The following is a 24,569-nucleotide window of genomic DNA, read 5'->3' on the forward strand; positions in this document are numbered from 1 at the left end:
GGGGTCGGTGTTCTAAGTGGGAGGAGGCACCAAGAGACATTTCTGTCAAGCTTTTCTGGGAGAGAGATCGTGAAAGAAAGGGAACTAAATCACTGAACTGAAACACTGGAATGAAAACTTACCTTTGTATCTATTTTTTTAAGTTATTTTTATTTATTTGAGAGAGAGCACCAGCAGGGGAGGGAGGGAGAGACAGAGACAGAGACAGAGAGAGAGACAGAGAGAGAAAAAATCCCAAGCGGGCTCCCCAGTGTCAGTACAGGCCCCGACGTGCGGCTTGAACCCACAAACCGTGAGATTATGACCTGAGCCGGGACCAAGAGTCAAGACGATTAATTGACTGAGCCACCCAGGTGCCTCACTTTTGTATCCAATTGTGCATTAGTAATTCTTTTATTCTTTATCTTTATTTTTAATTTATGTATTTATTTTGAGAGAGAGAGAGCAGGGGAGGAGGAGGGAGAGAAGGGGAGAGAGGATCCCAAGCAGGCTCCACTCTGTCAGCACAGAGTCTAGCTTGAGGCTCAGTCTCACAACTGTGAGATCATGACCTGAGCCAAAATCAAGAGTCAGATGCTGAACGGACTAAGCCACCCAGGTGCCTCTTTTTCTCTTTTTCTTAGAAGACCACCCAGCAAACAAGGTAAGCTTCCGCCCCCACAAAACCTGAAACTGCCCTGATACAGAAGCTGTACCTGGCATGTCAGAGTACTTCCCTAGCTTTTATTCTCCACTGCGCAAGTCTTCAATCTATGAGGAAATTCTGGGTCTTTAAAAACAAAAAATAAAGGCCAGAGAATAGTGAAAGGTAATTTTAAATGTACATCTTTAAGAGAGCTGATGTTCATTGCTGTATTTCCCAACACCAAAATACAAAGGGAAGACAAAAAACAAAAAACTACAGAACTTTTTGGCTCTTTGACATTTCTTCCCCAACAACCTAAAATTTTCAAATGGATGGGACATCTGGAGTCTAAGAAGAAGGACTGTATTATTACCGTTCCCCAAAACACCAGGACTAAGTAGATTTTTTTTATGTTTATGCTACTGAATATGAAGAGCAAACATTTCTCACATGACTGATAAGTTTGCCTTTAACAAAACAACCCTAACCAAAAATTATTAGGAAACAGATCAGCAGCCCCACTGGACTCTGAAGCAATGTAATTAGGTAGTCCAACACTGCATTCTGTCAGAGAACTCTGACAGCCTAATAACCAGATTGTCATCAGAGAGACACTGAAAAATGATGCTGCCTTTGTTCCAGCATTAAAAATACCACTGCTTCCTGGGGTTTTTTGTTCCGTACAAAAAGTTTTAAAAAGCTATGAGGGATGCATCCTGTTAATCTGGATGGTGTTTAAATGGATCTCTTCCACTTAAGGGGATGATGTAGGGAGATATTTATATAATAGATAGATAGATAGATAGATAGATAGATAGATAGATAGGCAGATAGATATACAGAGATCTAGATATATACATAATATAGATATATAGATATACCCCAGGTATTTATATACCTGAGGTATAGATATAGATATATAACGTTTAGGAAAGAATTATTCTGAGGATCACCTACCTGATTTGAATCATTAAAATATGATGCATTAAAAGAAAAATACAGAAGGGAATGCTTACAACAATACTAACTGGCAGTGAGCATTTAGGTGGTGCCAGGCACCGTGTTCACTTCTCTGTGCTCTTGGACCCCTCCCAGTGAACAAGAGAGAGGTGTAGTTGTTATTTTCAGAGGAGGAAAGGCAACTTAATCAAGACTACGAAATCCACTTCCACACCCAAAGAGACCAACTCTATGTTCTTAGGCACTGCAGTGTGCTGTTGAGGAGAGAGCGTTTAATTTTTTATTTTGATTGGGGTGGGGTGGGGTGTTGGGGTGGGAGATGTTCTTTTCAAGAAAATTATTACATATTTTGCCTCCCAGAAGAGGGTCATTCAGCAGGCAGTCTGACCTGTGAGCCATATCCTATGTATTGTAGGACATTTTAAGAGAAAATGTTATAGATTTTTCACACAGACATACAATTAAATACAAAAGGACAGAAATATTAAGATATAGCCTTGGGTTTAAAAATACTTTAATTAGTCAATTATAAGAAGTTATCCACTAACCTGTACAAGAATAAACCTCAGGGAGTACATTTCTAAGATGACCTTTGGAACCCTAATATCCAAAATTTTTACAGTTTTATCTATTAAGATCTAAATGAGTTATCCCACGTAAATCACTGTCAAATTTGCACATGCAAATTGTGTGGCTGAACTAGTCACTCGTAACTAAATGAGACTGATTTTTTTCCAGAACACGTTAAAATATACCATACTACTTGAATGCCCAGTCAACCAACCCAGCATTATCGTTGCAAGACACTGCAAAGTTTCCCAAGGATTTTCCCATCCTATGATTTTAATTGACACTCACAAGCCTACATTATTTCTTAAAGTTAAACACAACAAAATCATTCCAGATTTACAAACATCATGTTGAGCAAAAGACGCCACACACAAAGGAGCTTGTTCTGTATTATACCATTTATATAAAATTCAAAACCATGGCAAAACCAATTTGTGATGTTAGAGTCAAGACCCTGGTGGCCTGGGCTGGGAGCAGGGTAGATGGCATGAGAGTGTCATGTTCTATATTTAATTCTAGATGCCGGCTCCTTGGGCATAAACTTTGTGGAAGTTCATCAATGTGTATACTGCAGATTCTCAAGTACACAAACCCTGTCTGTTATACCTCCGTAAAAAGTTGACATATGACAATCATTCTATTCCTTCAGCAATTTGCCAGCTAGACCAAGACGAAAATATACTGTGGGCAAGAAGGTGGGCAGTCTGAAAACACACAGAACTTTGACTTTGCAAACTACAGAGCTGCTGATCCTCTCATGAGAACCTCTTAGCATTCCTTTCCCTCACAGCGTCAAACAATTCATTTGGCAATTCACTATATTAATTCCTGTAATGAAAGTGTAGGGAGGGTTACAGTTAATCATTATGGTGCCCTACAATTTCCAGAAAATGTTTGCTGGGATTTAGGCCTGTGAGGCCTCAGCGAGCAGATTTAAGGCAAAGCTACAGCGAACTTTCACGTGACAGCTCATTAACAATGCATTTAAGAGGTAAACACTGGACACATTTTTCGAAACACCAGTACTGATTAGGTTCATTTCACTTTACTGGAAGTCAAAGATAACATGTTAAATAGATTTTCCCCCTCTTAACAGTCAATACATTAAAGAGTAGGTTAAATCCAGCTTTGTTCTTTGTTTCCATAAACATGAAATATGTAGAAAATGGAAGTCCTTCAATTTCTCTTAGCCAATCAGATTCCAGCATTTAGGGACCACAGATCTGACGTATGGTTTGCTTATCTACCATGACTAAAATACCAGGGTTCAGTTTATATACCTGTCGGGATAAAACTCATGCTATTTCAAGAAATAACAGTTGATTTGTACACAAAAAGTACCATGCAATGTATTAATGGTTTCATTTGCCCTGTTTTTACTCAAAGCTAGATCACCGGAACTATAGGGCAGGGACATTATCAATGATGGTCACAGCTGTATGCCCAGTCCATAGCAGAGTTACAGAAGGCAATGGAACTGATTACTGAATGATTCCTTTCGCCAATCTTGATGCCAAGTTGGGGATAGTTATTGTTACCATTTTAGGCCTGAGTTTCTTTATACTATTTTTGATATATTTAATATTTCAATATAATATTTTCGCAAGATATATGCATTTCAAGTAAGTTTATTTCTGCCATTTTTTTGATAATTAGGATTATTTTCCCTTGCTCATACCTAATATAAGAAAAGTGACCGTTATTATTTACTTTTTATTTTTTTTTAATGTGTATTTATTTTTGACACAGAGAGAGATACAGACAGACAGAGCACGAGTGAGGGAGGGGCAGACAGAGACACAGATTCTGAAGCAGGCTCCAGGCTCTGAGCTGTCAGCACAGAGCTTGAGGCGGGGCTCAAACCCAAGAGCCATGAGACCATAACCTGAGCCAAACCAGGCGCCGTGAAAAGTGACCATTATGAAGTTAAAATGATACTCTTAAATTTACAAATTATCTATTGGTGACACAGGAGCCTAAATTCTGAAAGTAATTAATTATTCTTTGTCAACATAAAGAGGAGTTGGGCCCCAAAACTAGATGAAAAACCCAACCAAGTAATGACCGAGAATAGCAATAATACTAAATCCTGTCTCTTGCTCAGTAACAAGTAGGAGTCTCTAACCAGAAAATAGATACATACTATAGAAACACCAATGTCTGTCTCTACAAAAAGCATAAATAATAACTTTGTGTAGCAATAGCCTCTCCGATGCATTTAGAAAATGATGTTGGCAGACCTGGGTGGCTCAGTGGGTTGAGCATAGGACTTCAGCTCAGGTCGTGATCTCCCGGTTGATGAGTTCAAGCCCCACACTGGGCTTGCTGCTGACAATTCTCTCTTTCTCTCTCTCTCTCTCTCTCTCTCTCTCTCTCTCTCTCTCTGCCTCTCCTCCACTTGTGTGCACGCGCACTCTCGCTCTCTCTCAAAAATAAAACATTAAAAAAAAAAGAAAGAAAATGATATGAAAACAGACCTTCAGGAATAAGTGTTCCTTTTAGCACTTCCAAGATGCACACAACCAATGAAATACATTGTGGGGCAGGGAAAAAAATCATCCAATCACAAGGTAGAAAGAAGCCCAAGATGTCACCTGGCCTGTGATGTGCACGTTATCGGCAAGTTAAATTTCATTCCACCAGCACAGGCTGCTCTTAGTCCCCTAGGCTCCCACTATTGGCTCTGCCTGGAGACAGACCCACTCAAAGACCAAAAACCCTGTCATGTAGTCTAATACTAGCAAGCCCCTGGATTCTGATACCTCGGGCCCACTGAATACTGCAGTAACTTGTTCTCTGTCCCAGCCTGATTACTATTTCAGAGAAACACCTCTCTTTGTTGTGACAATTCTTCCTGCCCCTTGTTCAAAATGGCTCAGGAGTAGATTCAGGTGCTGTTTTCGGTACATGAAATGAATACTCTATTTATTCTATTGCATTTCTGTGATGCAACTGTGGGGTTACGTGGTTGCTACTCTTCATCTGGCTGCTTTAGACACTACATCTACTGTGCACATTCTAACCAGCAACCGTGCACGTTCACATGAGCTTTCCATGAAAAACCCCCCGGCCACAAGCCTCATAGTTGCAGCAAACTGGACACCATGAAGGAAGAATCACTTCCTCTACAGTGTAACCATTAACTAAAAGAAAAACCTGGTGTGACATCAGTCATCTGTAACACAAGTAAATCATAATCCTGCAGGGTGAAGTAGGTGGCTACCTAGGAAGCAAGAGCTCAGAGGTGCTCCCTCTACCCGGATCAATCAAATTCTCGTCCTGTGAGACAAAACACAGCATTTGAAAGATAAAAGTCTGAAACGCAAATACACCCAGGTAAATTGTTCTAAAACTTCAGGAACTCACATTCTCCTTTCCCGATTCTCCTATCTGTGTGTGAGCCCATGTTCTAGCATTAATATAATATTTTTCTTTTAATCTACTCAATTTTGCTAAACTAAGTTTTCGGAAAGACCATTCCATATTGCCACTGTACATATTCACTATGGTGCGTATACAGCCAATATCACTTGCCACAAATGGAGAAACTTTAAAAAAATTAATGTGACTGGGGCGCCTGGGTGGCTCAGTCGGTTAAGCATCCGACTTCGGCTCAGGTTATGGTCCTGCAGTTCAGGGGTTGGAGCCCCGCGTCGGGCTCTGAGCTAACAGCCCACAGCCTGGAGCCTGCTTTAGATTCTGTGTCTCTCCCTCTCTCTGCCCCTCCCCTGCTCATGCTCTGTCTTTCTCTCAAAAATAAATAAACATTAAAAAAAATTAATGTGACTAATCCAAAAAGTGTTCACTCATGTACTATGTAAAATCATCTCCTGTATCATGTGAAACACTGTAATAAACTATTGGTTTAATTTCACAGTAAAGAGTACAAAATGAGTGATATCAGGATTCTCAATACCCACCACCCCCCCACCCCACCCCCCACCCCCACCACCAAACAGAGGTAGGAAGGGGACTGAGAACCTGAAGAAGCCTGTGCAAAGGCCACGTGCTTGGGGCTGTAGGTGCAGTGTGGAGTGTGTGTCACAAGCTATGAGAAATCGGGGTATGAAAGAGCAGGCTGTTGCCTACTTCACAATTATTTCCATCTGGGGCTGTCCCCGTATATGTGTCATAGAGAAAGTCTACTGTGTTGTAGGCCTTTCTCCACTTCTATGCACCGTCTCCTTTACATGTCTGAGCTCACAAATTACCCATCACAAAGAAATCGCATGCTGTTAATAGGTCTCTTCATTGTGACTGACAGTGCAGAACAAATGTCAATCCCTGTGCTGAGACCAAATTTCTGGAATACTAACAGGGGTTCCCAGTAGGAGGAGACACATTACCCAGGTCACCCCAATAACCCCTGGAGCAAGCTCCTGAATTCTGCTGCTTCTTGCCATATTTGCCACAATGGGCCGTATGTTCAAGCTCTCCCTGGCTGCCTTCTCTCCAATCAGATTCTCAGTTCTCTGATCATCTTTCCACTACTCTTAACACCTAGCTCTCAGCAGAACAGGTGCCTAATTTATACAAAACACGAGTGAATTTGAATGCATCAACCATAAATGAAAGAAAGAATGAATGAATGAATGAAAATAAATCAGCTTTGCACCTGCCTGCCTAAAGTACACCTCCAAATTATCCCAACTCTGTCCAGAATTATCAAGGGACACAGCAAAAACCCCATCAGTATGCCTTATCAGAGAAATGACAAATTCCCCTTCCCTTGCCCTAGCTGTACAAAGATCTACCACATTCTATCTTTTCAAATGACTCCATCTTACAAGCTGTGCAATCTTGGTCAAGTTACTTAACTTCTCTGAACTTCGCTTCCCTCATCTGTTAAATTCTGATGAAAAATATCTGTCCCATGAGTTGTGATAAAGATTAAATGAGAGAATTAAGGAAAAGTGACTGCCATATTGCCTAGAGTTGATCATAAGCTAAAGATGCTGGCTGCATTTTTTTTTAAATTTTTTTTTCAACGTTTATTTATTTTTGGGACAGAGAGAGGCAGAGCATGAACGGGGGAGGGGCAGAGAGAGAGGGAGACACAGAATCGGAAACAGGCTCCAGGCTCCGAGCCATCAGCCCAGAGCCTGACGCGGGGCTCGAACTCACGGACCGCGAGATCGTGACCTGGCTGAAGTCAGACGCTTAACCGACTGCGCCACCCAGGCGCCCCACTGGCTGCATTTTTTAATAAGAACACAGTACCATGATAAATGTCAATTGCATAATGGTTCTGTGTTGTTACAGTGTAACACCCACATGCTTTCGCCATCCTGATAGTTCCTTGGTTTGCCAGTGTTAAAAAGAAAACCACAGGCCCCAAATGGTGTCAGTTAGGCTAAGGTCCCAAGTCAGTAAACTGAGACTTAATACCTAACCCAACTGCAGTTTCAACCCCCAAAGAATATAACCTTTAGCCAGTCAACTTGGGGATTTAGTGGCCAGCACCAGAAAGTTTACTGAGAGACTCCTTCTACTCCCCTTAGGAGGGAGATCTTGCCTAAAACAATGAATTCTTTGCGAATAATTTCCTTTTTTCCACTCCCTCTCTACCTTTAAAAACGTTTCTTTTCTTGTAGCTCTTTGGACTTCTCCTCCACCACTCGCTTAGTTGGGATGCTGCCTGATTCATGATTCATGAATTGGTTAATACAGCCGATTAGATTTTCTAAAATATACTCAGTTGAATTTTTGTTATTTAACACTAGAATCAGAGTTTTTAATGTTCACAAAGAAAATGGAGCAAATTAGCAAGTCCCAGTTCCATCAAGAGGCACAGCATCATGTACAAACGGTTCTTCATAAGTGCATCCTCCCCAAGTGCATCCTGGGTCGATGATGACCACAATTCATTCCCATTTTGAAGCCCCCTACATTTTTCACTTCTTTCTCACTCTGAATCTCCTGCACTGGTAATGCCCAGTGAGCGTCCCTCATTTCTAAATCAGAAGGATGCACACCTGCAGCCACAGGAGGGAACGTTCAGGATCTGATGCCTGTCATATTTTCCAGACAGAAAACAATCTCCCAATGCCTCTACCCAGGAGATGGTGAACTACTCTGACATCTCAGCTGTTGCCCCTCCGAGCAGATTCACACACCTTTGGTTAACGCCCCCTTTGGGCAGGCATCTAGTCATGTTTACAGTTATCCATTATGACTGGCTCTACACAGATAGTGCCTTTGGTGTCAAACCGAATGGCCCTGTAGACCTCTGTCCCAAGAGAGCCGGAAGATACAGACATGCATTAGATAAGACACAGGCAGAAACACAGCATCCACTTCCCTGAGATGTAGGGGGACTGAAGCAGACCTACTTGGGTCCTCCAGAGCTGCAGTGTGGGGAGGCCCACAGCAAGGGCTCAAAAAACCTGAGTTGCTTCAGGATCCGAAAGCTTATCAGAAAGCGTCTGTAGGTGTCTGCAAGCCGATATGTCAGCAAAGAAAAAGATGAACTGTTTTACAGGGGAATCATCTTGAACCAGAAGGACGAACATGCATGCTAGGTGCCAGGGCGCGCTCCTGAATCTCTGAGCTAGTGCACATCCAGCTTGATGCCGTGCAACTCTCCATGGAAGAATCGCTCCAAGAAAGCCAAGTGGAGAAGCGCCCTTCGCCATCTGTAATAATCTAAGTGGGGAGTCATGGGGGGGAGGGGGGAGACAGTGACATGAAGAGATGGCCTCCGGTCCTCAGAACGCACCATAATGAACACTCTGTGTTTCAACAGGGTGAACTTGCATTTCCTCAAAAGGCATTTAGACACAGCCACATAATTGGGAGTGAATCTAAGAACTCTAGAAAGAGCGGCACATTTCCCCACTGACACAGCTGTATTGAAAAATCAACCCAAGGCTCTAAGGGAAATGAGAAAACACAACTGGTGATTTCTAGCAAGGCATCCAATCTTCATTTTTGTGATCCCTCAATTCTCAGTTCAAGTATAAACAGACTTTTTTCTTCCCCCTGAAGTAGGAAGAGGATTAAGCAGGCAGGACGCTTTCTGAGTTCTGCATAGCATATGTTCATAAGCTTTCCTTTTGTAGCATTTATGGATTCATTCTGGAGTAGGGTTAAGCTGGAGCAAAGCAATTTGGCATGCTTGCATTTGCTTTATTGCAAGTGCAGTCTGCAGGGGCCACCCTGACCTGAGCGGCAAAAAAGCTTCCTGGAACCCTGAGGGGGATGCTGATTATTTTCCTTACAGGGATGCTCCAGCTGAGACTTCCTCCTTGCAAAACAGAAAAATAGCTTCATGCAAATTATCCTCAGGAAAGTGGTGGCCCTGGGAACAAGCGTGATCATTATCACGCAAACTTAATTTCTGACCACCGTCAAGGATCGCCCTGCGGTATCTGCACTGCCATACAGCCTCGGGGTCAGCGTTCCAATCCATGCCAGCCGAAGGACCCCACTTAGTGACAGATGTGACTTCCCCATCTGTGTGTCCCCTTCTGTGTGCTACATCCACACGACGGAATACGGTGCCGCTCTGAATGAGGGTGCGATAGAAGAATTTTTAGTGTTCACAGTGCAAGTTTAAAAAGCAATACGTAATCATTTTTAAGTGGAAATGCATCCCATTTCTTTTAAACATGTCTACATAGAAAACTGTTAAGACACACCCCAAAAGGCCATAGGTGGTCATCCCTGGGCAGTAGGATCTTGAGCTATTTCTATTTTCTTCTCTTTGCTAATCCATTTCCCAAATAAACTAAAATGCAAATGTAGTATTTTTGTACTACGAATAAAGTAATTGTAAAGTGGCTTAAAGACAGACTGACATCTACGAAAGAGTGTTTCTGTCTGCAAAACAAAGAAGCATTTCCATTAAAATAATATAATTGACCTGCACCATTAAGAAAGAACTACCACATAGCTCACAGTTCACTTGGCTACTATTATCATCACTAACTACTTCTTAAGCACCTGCTGTATCCTGTGCCCTGCAGTAGGCATCAGTACTGGGCTAAGTAACTCAGGTAATAGCTAAATTATTTACATCATTGGGACCCTCCCAGTGTTACTGAGGTTGGAGAACCTGGAAAACAGCATTTAACAAGGGCATTAATCCGTCCACCTGGCCTACAGTGCTCCTTGTCAGAGACTCTCTCCCAATCCTACTGAGAGGGATTAAGTAGAATTAAGTAGGCAGCCGGCCAGGTGGACCCTGTGCCCAGACCACAGCGGACTCCAGCAAGTGTGGGCACCTGACCTAGATCAAGCGATTCAGACATTGCCCCCCAGGAAAGGGGAACTGGAGTAATTGCTGTCAGTCTCTATCCACCCCTTAAGTGGGACAGAGGGGGCTGCAGGGACAGTCAAGGTGGCCCAGGATACATGCAGCACAGCAGCCGGTGTGCAGGGAGAAGCAGTGGGAGAGCACGCGCAGCCCGAGTCGGTCACTGTGCTTCAGGACGGAGACAATGAGAGACAGTGTGGCTTATCCGTGTACCTGTCCTGCTCGAGAGGGTCAACCACTTCCTGGACCAGTGTCTCAGAAGGCTCTCAGTCCAACCTGCCCTCAAATCGGTGAACTAGCTGGTGGTCTTAGAGCAAATGGTCCATCTTGGGTTGTTTTTGTTTGGTTCGTTTCTTAAAAACAAATGATTCTGAATTGAGTGGTAGTTAGAAGGGCCAAGGCTATGACACCCTGCATGGCGGATTCCCCCTCTGGTCCTTCTTGCAGCCCTCAGCTAAAATGTCATAAACTCAAGCCCTCCCAGACCAGCAAGTATGAAGAGGTCTGCTCTGTTTTGCCTCCTGTTGCAAGAGCACTTAACTTTTAATTATATATGTGTTGTTTAGTAGTTATGACCTGTCTCCCTCCCTAGGTGTAAAATCATCAGCAGGGGCCCACATTTCTTGCACCTCCTACAGCACATTTCTGGCACATTCTAGGAGGTCAGTGGTAATGAAAGCATCAGTTAGTCAAGTACATTAGTACATACCCATTCATGCAATATACAAACAATCACTGAGTACTTAAAATTGCAAAACTTGGTCCTTTCTCCATAAGGAACTATTGACTCAAAGAAGGATATTAGGTATATATAAAGACAAGAAACACCTATGCAGCAGACACTGCTGAGGGCTTATCCAACAGCCATCCCCTCTTCTGCCTTAAAAGTAAAACTGAGGGATGCCTGGGTGGCTCAGTCAGCTAAGTGTCTTTGGCTCAGATCATGATCTCACGGTTTGTGGATTCAAGGCCCACATCCAGCTCTGCATTGACAGTGCAGAGCCCGCTTGGGATTCTCTCTCCCTCTCTCTGCCCCTTCTATGCTTGCCCTCCCTTTCTCTCTCTCAAAATAAATAAATAAACTTTAAAAAAAAAAAAAGTGAAACTTACATTTTACTGGAGTATCCTCCCTCCACAAAGCCATATGCCCAGAGAAAGGGAGGATTAACGCAGCTCAGGGGTAAATCCTGATTAGTTTAAGAACGGGATGGGTTATAGCTGCTCAGATATCATCTCTTTAGCCCCTAAGGCAGCCAGGCAGAACAGGGTCAAGACAGCCAGACAGACCCCACTCACACCCCCAACACAGGCACACGCATGCACATACCCATACACAAGCCACGTCCAAATATGAGCAGCCTCGGGCGCCTGGGTGGCTCAGTCGGTTGGGCATCCGACTTCGGCTCAGGTCATGATCTCACAGTTGGTGGGTTTGAGCCCCGTGTCCGGCTCCGTGCTGACAGCTCGAAGCCTGGAGCCTGCTTCAAATTCTGTGTCTCCTCCTCTCTCTGCCCCTCCCCTGCTGATGCTCTGTCTCTGTCTGTCTCTCAATAATAAATAAACGTTAAAAAAATTTCAAATATGAGCAGCCTCTTCTGTTTACTTAATGTGCTGACCAAACATTATCATTTTCTATGTGTACCATGACAAGAACAAATTTAGATTGGAAAGCACCAATCTAAGCCAATCAAGGTAATCCCATCCCATGTGCCTGTGTATGATTTAGAAAGGAGTATGTGGCTGCAATCAGCCAAATGTCACCTAAGGAGAAGCCTGCTAGAGGGGTGACAGGGAAGGTCCCTTGTTTTTTTGGGGGGGGTTTTTTTAATTTTTTTTTCAACATTTATTTATTTTTGGGACAGAGAGAGACAGAGCATGAACGGGGGAGGGGCAGAGAGAGAGGGAGACACAGAATCGGAAGCAGGCTCCAGGCTCTGAGCCATCAGCCCAGAGCCCGACGCGGGGCTCGAACTCACAGACCGCGAGATCGTGACCTGGCTGAAGTCGGAGGCTTAACCGACTGCGCCACCCAGGTGCCCCAAGGAAGGTCCCTTGTTTTTAAAACAGGATACAAAGAATAGTTTCTTATGCCAAGGGATGCTACCATTAGTAGAGATGACTCCCCAGAATGAAGCAGCCATCTTAGAACCGTTAAGGCACCTTGGTCTGAGGACCAAGTCAAAACGGTGAAGATGGCAGAGGAAAAAGGCAAGAAATGAAGACTTTAATAACATTGTTGAGCCACTGAATTAACAGAACCTGGAGTTGCTCTGTTGGGATATCTTGTTCCTTGAGATAATTCATTTTCCTTATTCCGATGGCTTTTATTTTGGGTTCAAATGCAAGTTGGTAGAGAAATTCACAAAAGAAGTGACAATGCTTAGCAATCTGTCAACAGCTTAGTGCTGAAATCCTCTCCCTACAGCACAGTGACAACCATCAAAGGCACCCTGGTGGGACCCCAGTTGCTTGGCACCAGGGAAAAGTAGATTGAGGCTGGATTCCAGACATTCAGAGCCCAGGTTTTATAATGCCTTCCTATCAATCATGACATGCATGGGGCTCAGCAGGTAGATATGGAGAGGGTGGGAAGCTTTTTTTTTTTTCTTAATTCTTTTATTGTTTAAACCATTTTGAGTTGACTTTCTGATTATTTGTAGCCAAAAGCCTCTTGACTAATAAATCTATCTTCATATAATTAGCAACAAATTTATATGACCTCCTTGGAGCAAAAGACTCAGGAGAAAATGGTGCAGAGATACATAGTCCTGCCCAAATTCCTCCAAATCTTCAAATGATGGGTCTTAAGTGAATTTCTCCCAAAGAGGTAGATAATTGAAAGGCCAGAATTAACCATGCGATCATCTGATGCTCTCTCCATCATGAGAGTCATAAAGAACACCACAAATGCTGAAGCATCACCTCGTCTCAGTGGGGGGGCAGCATATTTTAAGCATACCAACTCGTACTTTGCGTTATGCTTTCAGTATAGTTCCCTTTCTGATCTCAAGAACTTCAACAGAGCTTCCAGTCCCTTTGTCCCAAAGCAGAAAGTACTAGAGGGCAATCTCTCAACCAAATCTGGCCCCCACTAAGGATTTTTTTTTCAACAGCCTAAATTCATGGAGGGGTACGTGCTAGACACTAGCAGAAAAAGACAATGATAAAAACAAATTTGGATCATGTTGTTTAAAACAGTTGTTTCCTTTAACCTTGTTTGGGTGGGACTGGACCTTCCTACTACTGGGGAGAAGCTGGAGGTTTTCCAGTTCCTTGAAGTAGTAGAGGCTGGCACTCTGTTCCCAGGTAGATCTCTAGGGAGGCAACAGGACTTTTGGTGGGGATGGTGAGGAGATGCTGGGAAAATGAATACTGGGTCCATGAAATCCAAAAGAGCCCAACCTCCTTTGGAGAGCACAGCAGGGCCACCCAACATTGCTTGGAAGAGGAACCTCCTAGAATAGCCAGCACGGACTAAGAAACAGAAGGTCTTTTCTTGAATGTTCTGTTTGCAGGGGCCAAGGGAAGGCAGGCCCAAGATGGGCAAGTCTGAGTGTTTTCAGTTAAAAAGCAATCGAGGGGTGCCTGGCTGGCTCCTGATTTCGGGTCAGGTCGTGATCTCGCAGTTCGGGAGATCAGGCCCAAGTCGGTCTGTGAGCTGGCAATGCAGAGCTTGCTTGGGATTCTCTCCCTGTCTCTCTCTGCCCCTCCCCAGCTCTTGTTCTGTCTATCTCTCAAAATAAATAAATAAACATTTTTTTTAAAAGGCAATTGAAACCCAGAGGATTTGCAACAAGCTCTTTTCCTAGTAGACAGGAACAAAGTCAGTCCTGTTTCATCAAAGTCCTTCCTGTGTCCCATTGTTTCTGAGTGGCCCAGCAAACATTTGTTTACCCCATATTTACCCTTTTTCATCTTCCTGTGAATTATATTCCTTCCCTTTTGAGTCCCAGACCCCCACGCCCTTCTCAAGTCAGAATGATACATATACCTCATTTTGCCTGACTGTTTTTGGAATCTCCATGTCTATGTGGATTCTCCATATGGATAAAATTAAATTTGTTTCCCTCTTGTTAATCTGTCTCATGTCAATTTGATTCTTAGTCTTGCCAGAAGGTCCTTGAATAGAACGGGTCATTCTTGCTCCCCGACATGTGCTATGGCAGACGTGTAACACTTCTGCATCAATGACACTAAGTGAGCAGACACCCCAAACACCACCAAGATAGAACTTCCCAACATTTTGAGGGGGAAAATGTAATGAGGTATGTATGTATGCATGATTAAAATTCAGGCATGCAACATTCAAAACAAGTTTTCAGAATTAAACCTTTAAATCAGAATGCAAAGTCGGTTTGTATTTTTAATTGGCTTGACATGTCATGAGCTCCCAAAGGACACCACATTGCCGACAATCCCCACCAGTTATTCAGTATATTCCTGCAAGTCCTGCTACCTTAGAAAGGGAAAATTAATTGTAAGATAGACAGTTCCATAGCTGGTGGACATTACTGAATATTTTCAAAAGCATTCAAATAAAAGGCAACAAGAGAATGCTTTTATTTTAATTCTCTCTAAATAATGCCACACCCCTTCATGGGAAATGGACTATATTTACCTCAATGTGCTGTGAATTAGTGAAGACTGCATATAAAGAAACCAAGTACCCTATATGCATGGCACTTTAAATGGTTCAGATTCCCAAATAATACAAAAGCATTTTCAAGTCACACATGGGATATGAAGTGAAAATGTTCTTGGAGGAAATCTTCTCTAATAATACTTACCTACTTCAGAGGGTGCTGGGAAGCTCTATTAACACCAACAGAATACTTTTAGATCTTCAAATAAAAGGACTATAGAAATGCAAAGTATTATTATTATAGTTCTGAAATAATTTCACACCTAGGGATGAGAAAACCCCAGGCCAAATTTTACTGCTTCTCTCCTGCCTGATAAACAAGAAATGCCACAAGCTGGGGGGGGGGGGGGGGGGGGGGGGGGGGGGGGGGGGGGGGGGGGGGGTGGAAAGCAAATAGAACAAAGACATCAAAGTTTCTCTTTTCCTTGAGCTTTCTATTTCCTCCAGAAGTCATTTTAGGGGACTCAGGGAAAAAAAAAAATGAGTCCGTTTAAGGTCAGGGTTAAGTACAGAGACAATAGACAATGTTCTCATTGCCTTTTTTTTTTTTTTTAATCCAGATAAAGTAACTACCAACTGAGGTGAAAAAAATACACCTGTCCACTTCTATGGGGCATAGTTCCTCCAAAAGCACTGGCCAAACTTAAAAATGGCCTGATAAATCATTACCTGAATCACCTACCAGTACGATCTCACCTAGGAGGTCAGAAAGCAGCTGCTTTAACCAACAGCAGGATTTCTACTTAGCCACTGAGAGCACAAGACGGTCATTCATGGCCGCTGATGGAGGTGGTGGTGATGTTGCTGGTCATGATGGGGAGGATGGTGATGACAGTAATGATAGGACATTAAGAAGAAAAGTTCTCAAACCCTGCTTGTCAATGGGATCATCTGTGGAGCTTTTTAAACGACAGGTTCCTGGTCCCCATTTCAGATCTACTGATTTTGAATCTGAAGAGAGACCTCAAGTCTTCATTTTGTTTTATTTTAACATGGCCATTAGGATAACAACTGAAGTGACAGTGCTTGCAAATCATGTCATGATTAAGAATACAGGCTGTGTAGGGGCGCCTGGTGTTTCAGTTGGTGAGGGCCTGACTTTGGCTCAGGTCATGATCTCACAGTTCACGGGTTCAAGCCCCGCGTCGGGCTCTGTGCTGACAGCTCAGAGGCTGTAGCCTGCTTCAGATTCTGTGTCTCCCTCTCTCTCTCTGCCCCTCCCAGGCTTGTACTCTGTCTCTCTCTGTCTCTCTCTCTCTCTCTCTCTCTCTCTCTCTCTCTCTCAAAAATAAATAAAAGCATTACAAAAAAAAAAAAAAGAATGCAGGCTTTGTAGACAGACTGGCTGTAGTCTAATCCCAATTCTGACACTTATGAGCTGTCTGACTGAGCAAAATACTTCAACCTTAAGCCTCAATTTATGCAACTATAAAATGGAAATGCCGTTACTAGCCACACCTCATAAGGAAGATGCCTAGGAAAGTAAGCAAATTTTGAAAGCTTATCTTAACTCCAAGGAAGACCAAAAGTCACATGTTAAAGAAAACAGTGCTAACCAGACCAATGTGATAAGTATTACATACTGATTTAAACAAAAATTGTGAAAGAATTATGTTAAGAGGCTATGGGGACCAGAAGCAGTGAGGGTGGGGAGTGTCAAAGAGCTATTGCTCACACTGATACAGCAGGAAAACACAGTATAAGCACATTATTTGGAAACAGAGATAAACACCGGAAGTACCAGAGCTGAAAGTTGCCCACTGAGGGGTAGGAGTTGGAAGGGTGGGAGAAACGCAGGAGGAGGTAGGTGTTGCATTTTTCGATATTTGCTTTTTAGTGCTGTTTTATTCAAACCATGTACATAAGTCGCTTTGACAAAAATAAAAATGAATTTTAAAAGATAATTCATAATGTGTATAATATTATATGTCTTCACATACTAGGGTTAACATAAGGTTTTTCAGTCGACCCAAACCTGCTTTTTAGAAACTGATGGATATAATCCCTCCAAATGCACCACCAAAATATCCAGTTCTTGAAAGTGTGCCGTCACCACCTACTATGTCCCTGGCGCACTGGAAGTTCTAAAAAGGCATTTGCTGAACTGAACTGAGGATGGCAGAAAGACATGTAAATATAAAGAAAGAAGTTCCTCTGTGCCATCAAGGTCACATCAGGAAAGAGGCAGCAGCTTCACCTGGGGTGTTTGAGGTGAATGGAATAAAGGGTGTGGGAAAGGGTAAGGGAAGCCAGAAGGGACAGTCTAGTACCGTGCAGGTAGCAAAAACAAAACTGTCGCTCCCCCAGACTTAAAGGGGCAAGGAGAAGGAGCAGTTCCCAGAGAGCAGCGGGAGCTTTAGCCACAGAAGAGGGGCCCTTGGCCGGAACTGTGGCCCTCCTTAGAGGGTTATAGTCACTACCAACCAAAGTGTGGCAAGGAAGGTAGGGAATGATATTCTAACCTTGAATTCTTGGATTTTCACCCAGTGCCTTCCATGGGCTAATGCAAGAAAAAGCTGGAGAGCTAGGAAGCCCAGGTAATGCTGACAACAGAGGTTAGCCCCCTGGGGCACAGAGCCTTTCAGAGGAGCAAGAAGCTGGAGGCACAGAGATTATCCAGCACAAGCAGTAGGCAGAGTTCTGTTTTTATTTTTTATTTTCTTGAAGTTTATTTATTTTTGATAGAGAGAGAGACAGAGCACGAGCAGGGGAGGGGCAGAGAGAGAGAGGGAGACACAGAATCCGAAGCAGACTCCAGGCTCTGAGCCATCGGCACAGAGCTCGACTCAGGGCTCAAACTCACACACCTTGAGATCATGACCTGAGCCAAAGTCAGGTGCTCAACGAACTGAGCCACCCAAGTGCCCCTGGTTTTATCTTTGGTTTTAAATTTAAGTCCCTTTTCTACTCAGCCTTCTAAAAAAAAAAATAATAAATAAAAAGTAAAAAGCCCTTGATTTTTCAATGTGTTTAATAAATATAAGTGGCATCATCATCATCACCTAACACACTGATGTCACGCAGCATTTGATAGCTGGCTAAGCACTTTCACACACGTTGCCTTTATGTCATCCCTCAAAACAGCTCTATGCGGTAGACAGGGCAAGGCTTACCCTGATTTTACAGGTGAGGTTAAGACCTTAAGAAAAGTTAGGTATTTTGCCCAGAATCATAAAGTTACCAAGAACAGAGCCCAAGCTCTTAACGATTCAGTTAGGGCTCTTTCCACCCATACAATGCTGTCAAGCTACTTATTCACAGTGAGGAGTGCACAATTGATGTTCCTGTGGGGGGAAAAAAAATCATCAACCAACTTTGTTCTAGGCACTGCACAGAACAGAGAAGCAGTCAACAAACAAGACACCAGGGGAAATGGAGCCCACTTGCCCATTCTGTTGTCAAGAAACCACAAGCAATGCCAGAGACGAAAATAATTGAGTTTTCAATCACATTTTACACATCATTGAAAAGAAGGTGTTCAGTAGGGCAAGAAAAGTGTTCAACAGAGGAATAAAAACTCAGGGAAAAGCAGAAGAATATCTCACAAGTTTTGTTTTGGGAGGCTGGAGTAGGCAGAAGGAAATCACAGTCCCTTTACAAGCCACCTGCCACAGAGAGATCAGGGCCCCAGAAACTGGAGGGAAGACCTCTCTGCTTCTCTTGCCCTTTCCACCTCTACCCCTGCGTATACACACATCCTTTGAGAGCTCAGAAAAGCAGCCACAAGTGACTTCTTTGTGCCAAACAAAGGAGTAGTGGGAAGTCCAGCAAAATAGCCCATTTTTGAAATACTAATTGAGAACTCTGCATCTTTTGTGACCTACTGCAAAATGTTCAGTTACTTGCCCATGAGGGAAGAAAGTAATGAATGGTATTTTAATTGTAAACCTCCAGACATCCTCCATTTATTCCAAATCTAGCTCCCTGATGTGTAAGCTACTCTACCAGTTTAGGCTTCTGTAGTTGCAAAGCAGTAGAAGCCAGTTGGCTAATTTGAGGATTATTGGAAGGAAACTAGGGACTCAGCAAATCCAAGGCAGACTGGAAACTAAGGCTTAGCAACCATCAGTCACCAAGACAGACATGGAGACTGGGGAACGGGAAGAGCTAAGGTGGCCCCAGAGTGGAGTAGATATTTTCAGAGCAGAATGCCAACTTGGAAAAAGGAGAAGAATGCCACAGCTCAAGATTCAACTTGTACACGAGCACCCACCTAACCAAGCTGGTGATCACGCCCCCAGCCCTAGGCTGAGTGTAGACTCCTGGTTACAGTTCCATTAATCAAATCACCTTAAGAGGAAATAAAGGTGCTGTCAGGAAGGGGAAACACATAAATACTGGGAAAGAAAGCGGAAGGACAGAGAAGTCCCTCTATACTTACCAAGACTCCCTTCAAAAATTCCTTAAGAATCTAACTAGCTAGCAGTTAGATCGCTAATTTCTTAAGATGACATTAATTAGTAATTGTCTACACACAGCCAAAGAAAGTGTTTACCCTGACGCCTACAAACCTTCAACCTGACAACATTTTACTTCCAGAGGTCTCACGTCTCACACAACCTGAAAGCTCTCTTTTCGTGTGAAAAGAGAAGGCAGAATTGGTCCTTCTCTAGGCACGACATGCTCTTCAGAAACATCCTGAAGCATCCAAAAAGCACAGACTTGTCAAAATGTCTGATGAATACATTCAGAAGGGTGCTGATTTGATGACAATGACGATGATGGGAATATTAGGAAGAGCAGCTGCAACTAACATGTACTGAGTAGTTGTCATGGGCCAGGACAGAGTAATCCATCTACCCTCTGCAACATCCTATGAGGAAAACAGTATTATAACCTCCTTTTCACAAACTAGGAAACTGAGACACAGAGCGGGTAAATGACGCATCCATGGTCCAATAGCTAATAAAGGCCAAACCGGGACTGAATCCATGTCTGACTCCAGAATACCAATTTAACAACAGATTTTTGCTGAGAGCAGAGGAAATGGACTGTGCTGGGTGAAAACCCTCTCCAAGAGAAATGTGAGCCCCATAACTGTACCTAAAGATCGCAAGGTTCTCAAGATTGCTACAATATCACCAATTCCAAAAATTGATGAGAATTTATTTCTAAGAAGCTATCAAGATGTGGTGCAACTGTCCAGAGATAGGCGGAGTTATATGGCTGAAAGCCATTACAGAAGAAGTCCAGGCCAACCAGCTTTCATGGGCTGGAGTTTAGTCATCCCAAAGCAAATCCTCAAAACCGTGTTTTTATAGCTTGTTTTGATCATTCAAGAGAAGTTTTCTCCAATTTGCCTGTAAAATTCTTCTTCACCCTCAATATAAATATTAAAAACTCAGACCCAGAAGTAGATCTGTCATAAAGTTGGGAATAACTTAAAATATAAGGTAAATCAAAATGGCTTTTCAACTTTAACTAAAGTGGTCACGGTCATGATTGCTGTAATAAAAACGACAGGAAAAAAACCTAAAATTGTCAAAAACATAATTGATGATGAAAACAAATGGAAAATTATGGCATATTTCACCCTGGCCACCAAAGACTCTTGATGAAACTGCAGCCCTATAATTCCCCAGAATGAATTCTTTAAATTAAAATACTTCATGCAGAACAGAAATTAAACAATGAATCAAAGAACAATGCCATGTAGTGGTATGCGTATAAATATACCTAGCAAAGAGGAAACAATTACATTTTTCCATGTAAAAAACCAACTCGATTTTAATGTGTCACAGAAAGGTGCTAGGTACTTTTCCCATTGCTTCCCACTTGGAAGTTCATTTCCGGTAACTCACTTAGGGTCCACAGAGACTGGGCAGGATGAAATTAGCTACACCAAACTGGCTGGCTTTCTCCTTCCTACAAAACTAGGTCCTCCACGCAACTGCACAACTGACTTGCGTGATAAATTTCATCCAGCCCAATTCAAATGCCACTCTGCATTTTAGTTTAAATGCTTTATTTGGCCAGCTGGTTTTATTTAACCATCGACTAGAAGCAGTACGAGTGCATTCTTTTTCCATCTAGCATTAATCTTAGTAAACTTAGCTCCAGTGGAATGTCTTAACTGCTAAGAAGAAAGCAAAAGTCAGCAAGCATACAATTGCATTTGGCTACCCTCAGCACATCATTTTATTTCCTCCTGCTCTCTGCTAACTATTGCTCAGCACTTTTGCCTAAGAGGGAGGACAAGCAGGTGGTTAAGGAAGTTGTCCTGTCAGCTATATCTTTAATCCAAGTGTTTAAATCTCTGAATAAAAGAAAAATCAATGTTGTAAAGGCAATGTTTGTCAAGGCCATGTAATAAATACACTTACCTTTACAGACTGTTCTCAATGGATTTTCCTCCTTTGCTGAGCTTCGAAGCTACAAAGAGATAAAAACGAAAGTAGTGAGTTATCTGCGAGTGAAACACCAAACATTTTCTCTTCGAGTCTCCAAGTAGAATCTCCATATGCCATGGTATGTGGTGCTGGCCGAAGAAGCCACTGATAAAACCCATGCCTTGTACCTCCCTCACAAAGAGGCCGATAAAAGACACCCTCATCAAGTGCACACATCTACCCAGAATTGAATCACAAAAACCGGCCAGACCTACAGTGTTTTGGGTTGTGAACTCCTCAACAGAATGGGAATGGTTTATAAAGTGCAGAGATGAAAATGGAATTAAACGTTATGCAGCACACACAGTCTGACCAGGCATTTTATTTGCTTACTTCTTTCATTGTCATCTTTCTTGCACACTCGACTTCCATTTCTCTGCCAAGTTTTATGTGGGGAAGCCTGTTCCATATACACAAGGTGCACAGCCTTTTCAATCTAGACCTCGCCACTTGTTCCCATTAGTACACATATGCAAGCTGACAGGCGCAGTCCCCTTTCTCACGGTAGAGAAAGGCCCCCCAAACGGAGGAAACCCCGCTTGACATTTCAAATAAAAATCTGACTTGTTAAATTAAACTTCCTGTGACTAAACCATGCCACATACTGAGCACACACGGGTCCACATGACAAGAGGTGTGGTACATTATGGTTTTTGTTTTTTTTTTCTTAAATGTTTATTTTATTCTTGAGAGAGAGACAGCACAAGCAAGGAAGGGACACAGAAAGAGGGGAACAGAGAATCTGAAGCAGGCTCGGTGCTAACAGCAGAGAACCCAATGTGGGGCTCGAACTTGGGAACCACAAGATCATGACCTGGACCAAAGTCAGACATTTAACCAACTGAGCCACCTAGGCGCCCACGTTCTAGTTGTTAAACAATATGGCAGTCCACCCTTATTGGAGGTTTCACTTTCTGTGTTTTCAGTTACCACCAGTCAACAGTGGTCTGGAAGTAGATGATCCTGCTACTGACAAATTATCAGAAGGTCAAAGTAGCCTAAGGCCACTCATGGTGCCTACGTCATTCACCTCACTTCACTGCATCTCGCCAGCCTCTTATCATCTCACGTCATCACAGGAAGGGTGAGTACAGCACAATGAGATATTCTGAGGGAGATCAGAACTGTTGCTCATCTCTTACTATGCCTAATTTATATACCAAAAAAACATAGTATATACAGGGTTTGGTTTCCACAGTCTCAGACATCCACTGGGGGTGTCAGAATGCACCCTCAGTCAATAAGCAGGGATCTACTGTAGTAATAACATTTCAAGGGGCTGATTCTGTATCAGTACATCATTACTCATATGATGACTCCATGTGGTCAAAAATAATGGAAATATTGCCTCTTTCTGTCATTCTCAGCTAGGTCCCAACATCCCCTACAGGTGTAATAGTTGGCAATGGCCAAGTAATTCATGGTTTTCCCATGGTTCTTTCTCTTTTCCTTCAGTGTCCTAAGTACCTGCAATATTAGCTCTTACCAAAGAACCTAATACCCTGATGCATGACCACTAAAGAACATAACTAAACTTGGGCTGTGATGTAAATCTTGGAATATTAATGCAGGAGATAAAGACCCTCTATGAGACAACATCAGAAATTTCCCCTTCCCCCTGTATTACATGGATTGCAATAGATTTGGGGGAAACATAATTTGGAGAAGACTAGATAAAATAGTATAATATTGCATTTTGCAAAATATAAGAGATTTGTGGTCTGACAACTGCCTTTCCATTTTAAACACAACAAAATATGATGATAATTTAAATACATATATATCCAAATAGTCAAGTTCAAAAGAAAGGGAGAAGACAAATATGAAAAGAAAATGAATGTAAATTTTCGAGAATGAGACATGAATCCTCTTGAAAAAAAAAGCACCCCAAGACCTCAGCAAGATAAATAAAAGCAAATCCACAGGTAGATACATCAGAAAGAAACCACAAAACACCAGAGATAGAAAGTCTTAAAGTCAATCAGAGAGAAAAAATAGACTCCTTGCAAAACAACTTGTCATCAGCAAAAATAAAAGCAAGGCAGCAACGGAATAACATGTTCAAAGTACTAAGGGGGAAAAAAGTTCAACAAAAATTCTATAGCCATGCTAAACCAATTATCATGCAAGAATGACAAAGAAATAAGGACATTTTTCAGGGGGGAAACAGACTGTTTTCTGTTTACAGTAGTGGACTTTTGCTGAAAGAAATACTAAAAGACATAATTGAATAAAAAGGAATTGAACCCAGATGGAAGGAATGAGTATCAAAAGCGATGGTAAACAAAGAAATTAGCAAGCATGATGGTTAATCTAGTTAATTTAATAATAAATAATGGGTATTGAATAATAATTACTAAGCCTTGGTTGTAAAAAACCAACAACAATAATTTTTAGGGTTTGCAAATAACGAGAAATGAATGGTTGGCTATAATTATACGGAATAAGTGAGGGGAATGAATTGCTTAGAAGGAAGAAACAGATACTGATAAATTGTTAAAGATATGCATTAAAGTTACCGACCAACTTGTTAAGGATAACCAGCATTTCTTGCTCTATGTATATAACCAAAGACACCCTTGCATAGATGCTCACAGAGATGCATACAAGAATGTTTAGAGCATCATTGCTAGAATGCCAAGAACTCCTGAAAACAACCCAAACATCTATCAACAGTACAATGAATACATACATTTTTACAGTCTTACAATAGGGTATTATACAGCTTGGAAAAATCAGTGAAATAGTTACACACATCAACATCTATGTCTCTCAAAAATATGATATAAAACAAAGAAGCAAGTCATAGAAGACTAAATATATTATTCCATATATACAACATGTTCAAAATGACAAAAATACATACTATCTTGTTTTAGAATATAACAAAAGTGCCAAAAACCATAAAGAAAAGCAAAAGAGTGATTTACACAGAATTCAGGCTACATTTAGCTTGAGGGCAAGGGAGGAGATATAATAAGAAGCATTGGGGAAGATTCTGGAATATGGTAATGCTCTATTTCTTGGCCAGGAGAGAGGTATCTCTATGTTCAGTTTATTATTTTCCATAATAATTATAATATAGTATAATAACTATAAACAACTGTAAATATGCACTTCCAAAAA

At 42.1% G+C, this 24,569-nt stretch overlaps 1 protein-coding gene across 2 annotated transcripts in view; it reads right to left on the reverse strand.

Moving 5' to 3' along the window:
- FHIT (fragile histidine triad diadenosine triphosphatase) overlaps nt 1-24,569 on the reverse strand; it is a 1,429,439-nt gene that overhangs the window by 1,375,080 nt on the left and 29,790 nt on the right. For both annotated transcript variants that reach the window (XM_043587808.1, XM_043587810.1), the window contains exon 2: nt 21,378-21,426. The gene's annotated coding sequence lies outside the window, so the exon portion shown is untranslated. The remainder of the gene's footprint in view (nt 1-21,377; nt 21,427-24,569) is intronic.

Source organism: Prionailurus bengalensis, chromosome A2, assembly GCF_016509475.1.
Source record: "Prionailurus bengalensis isolate Pbe53 chromosome A2, Fcat_Pben_1.1_paternal_pri, whole genome shotgun sequence".
NCBI classification, from domain to species: Eukaryota; Metazoa; Chordata; class Mammalia; order Carnivora; family Felidae; genus Prionailurus; species Prionailurus bengalensis.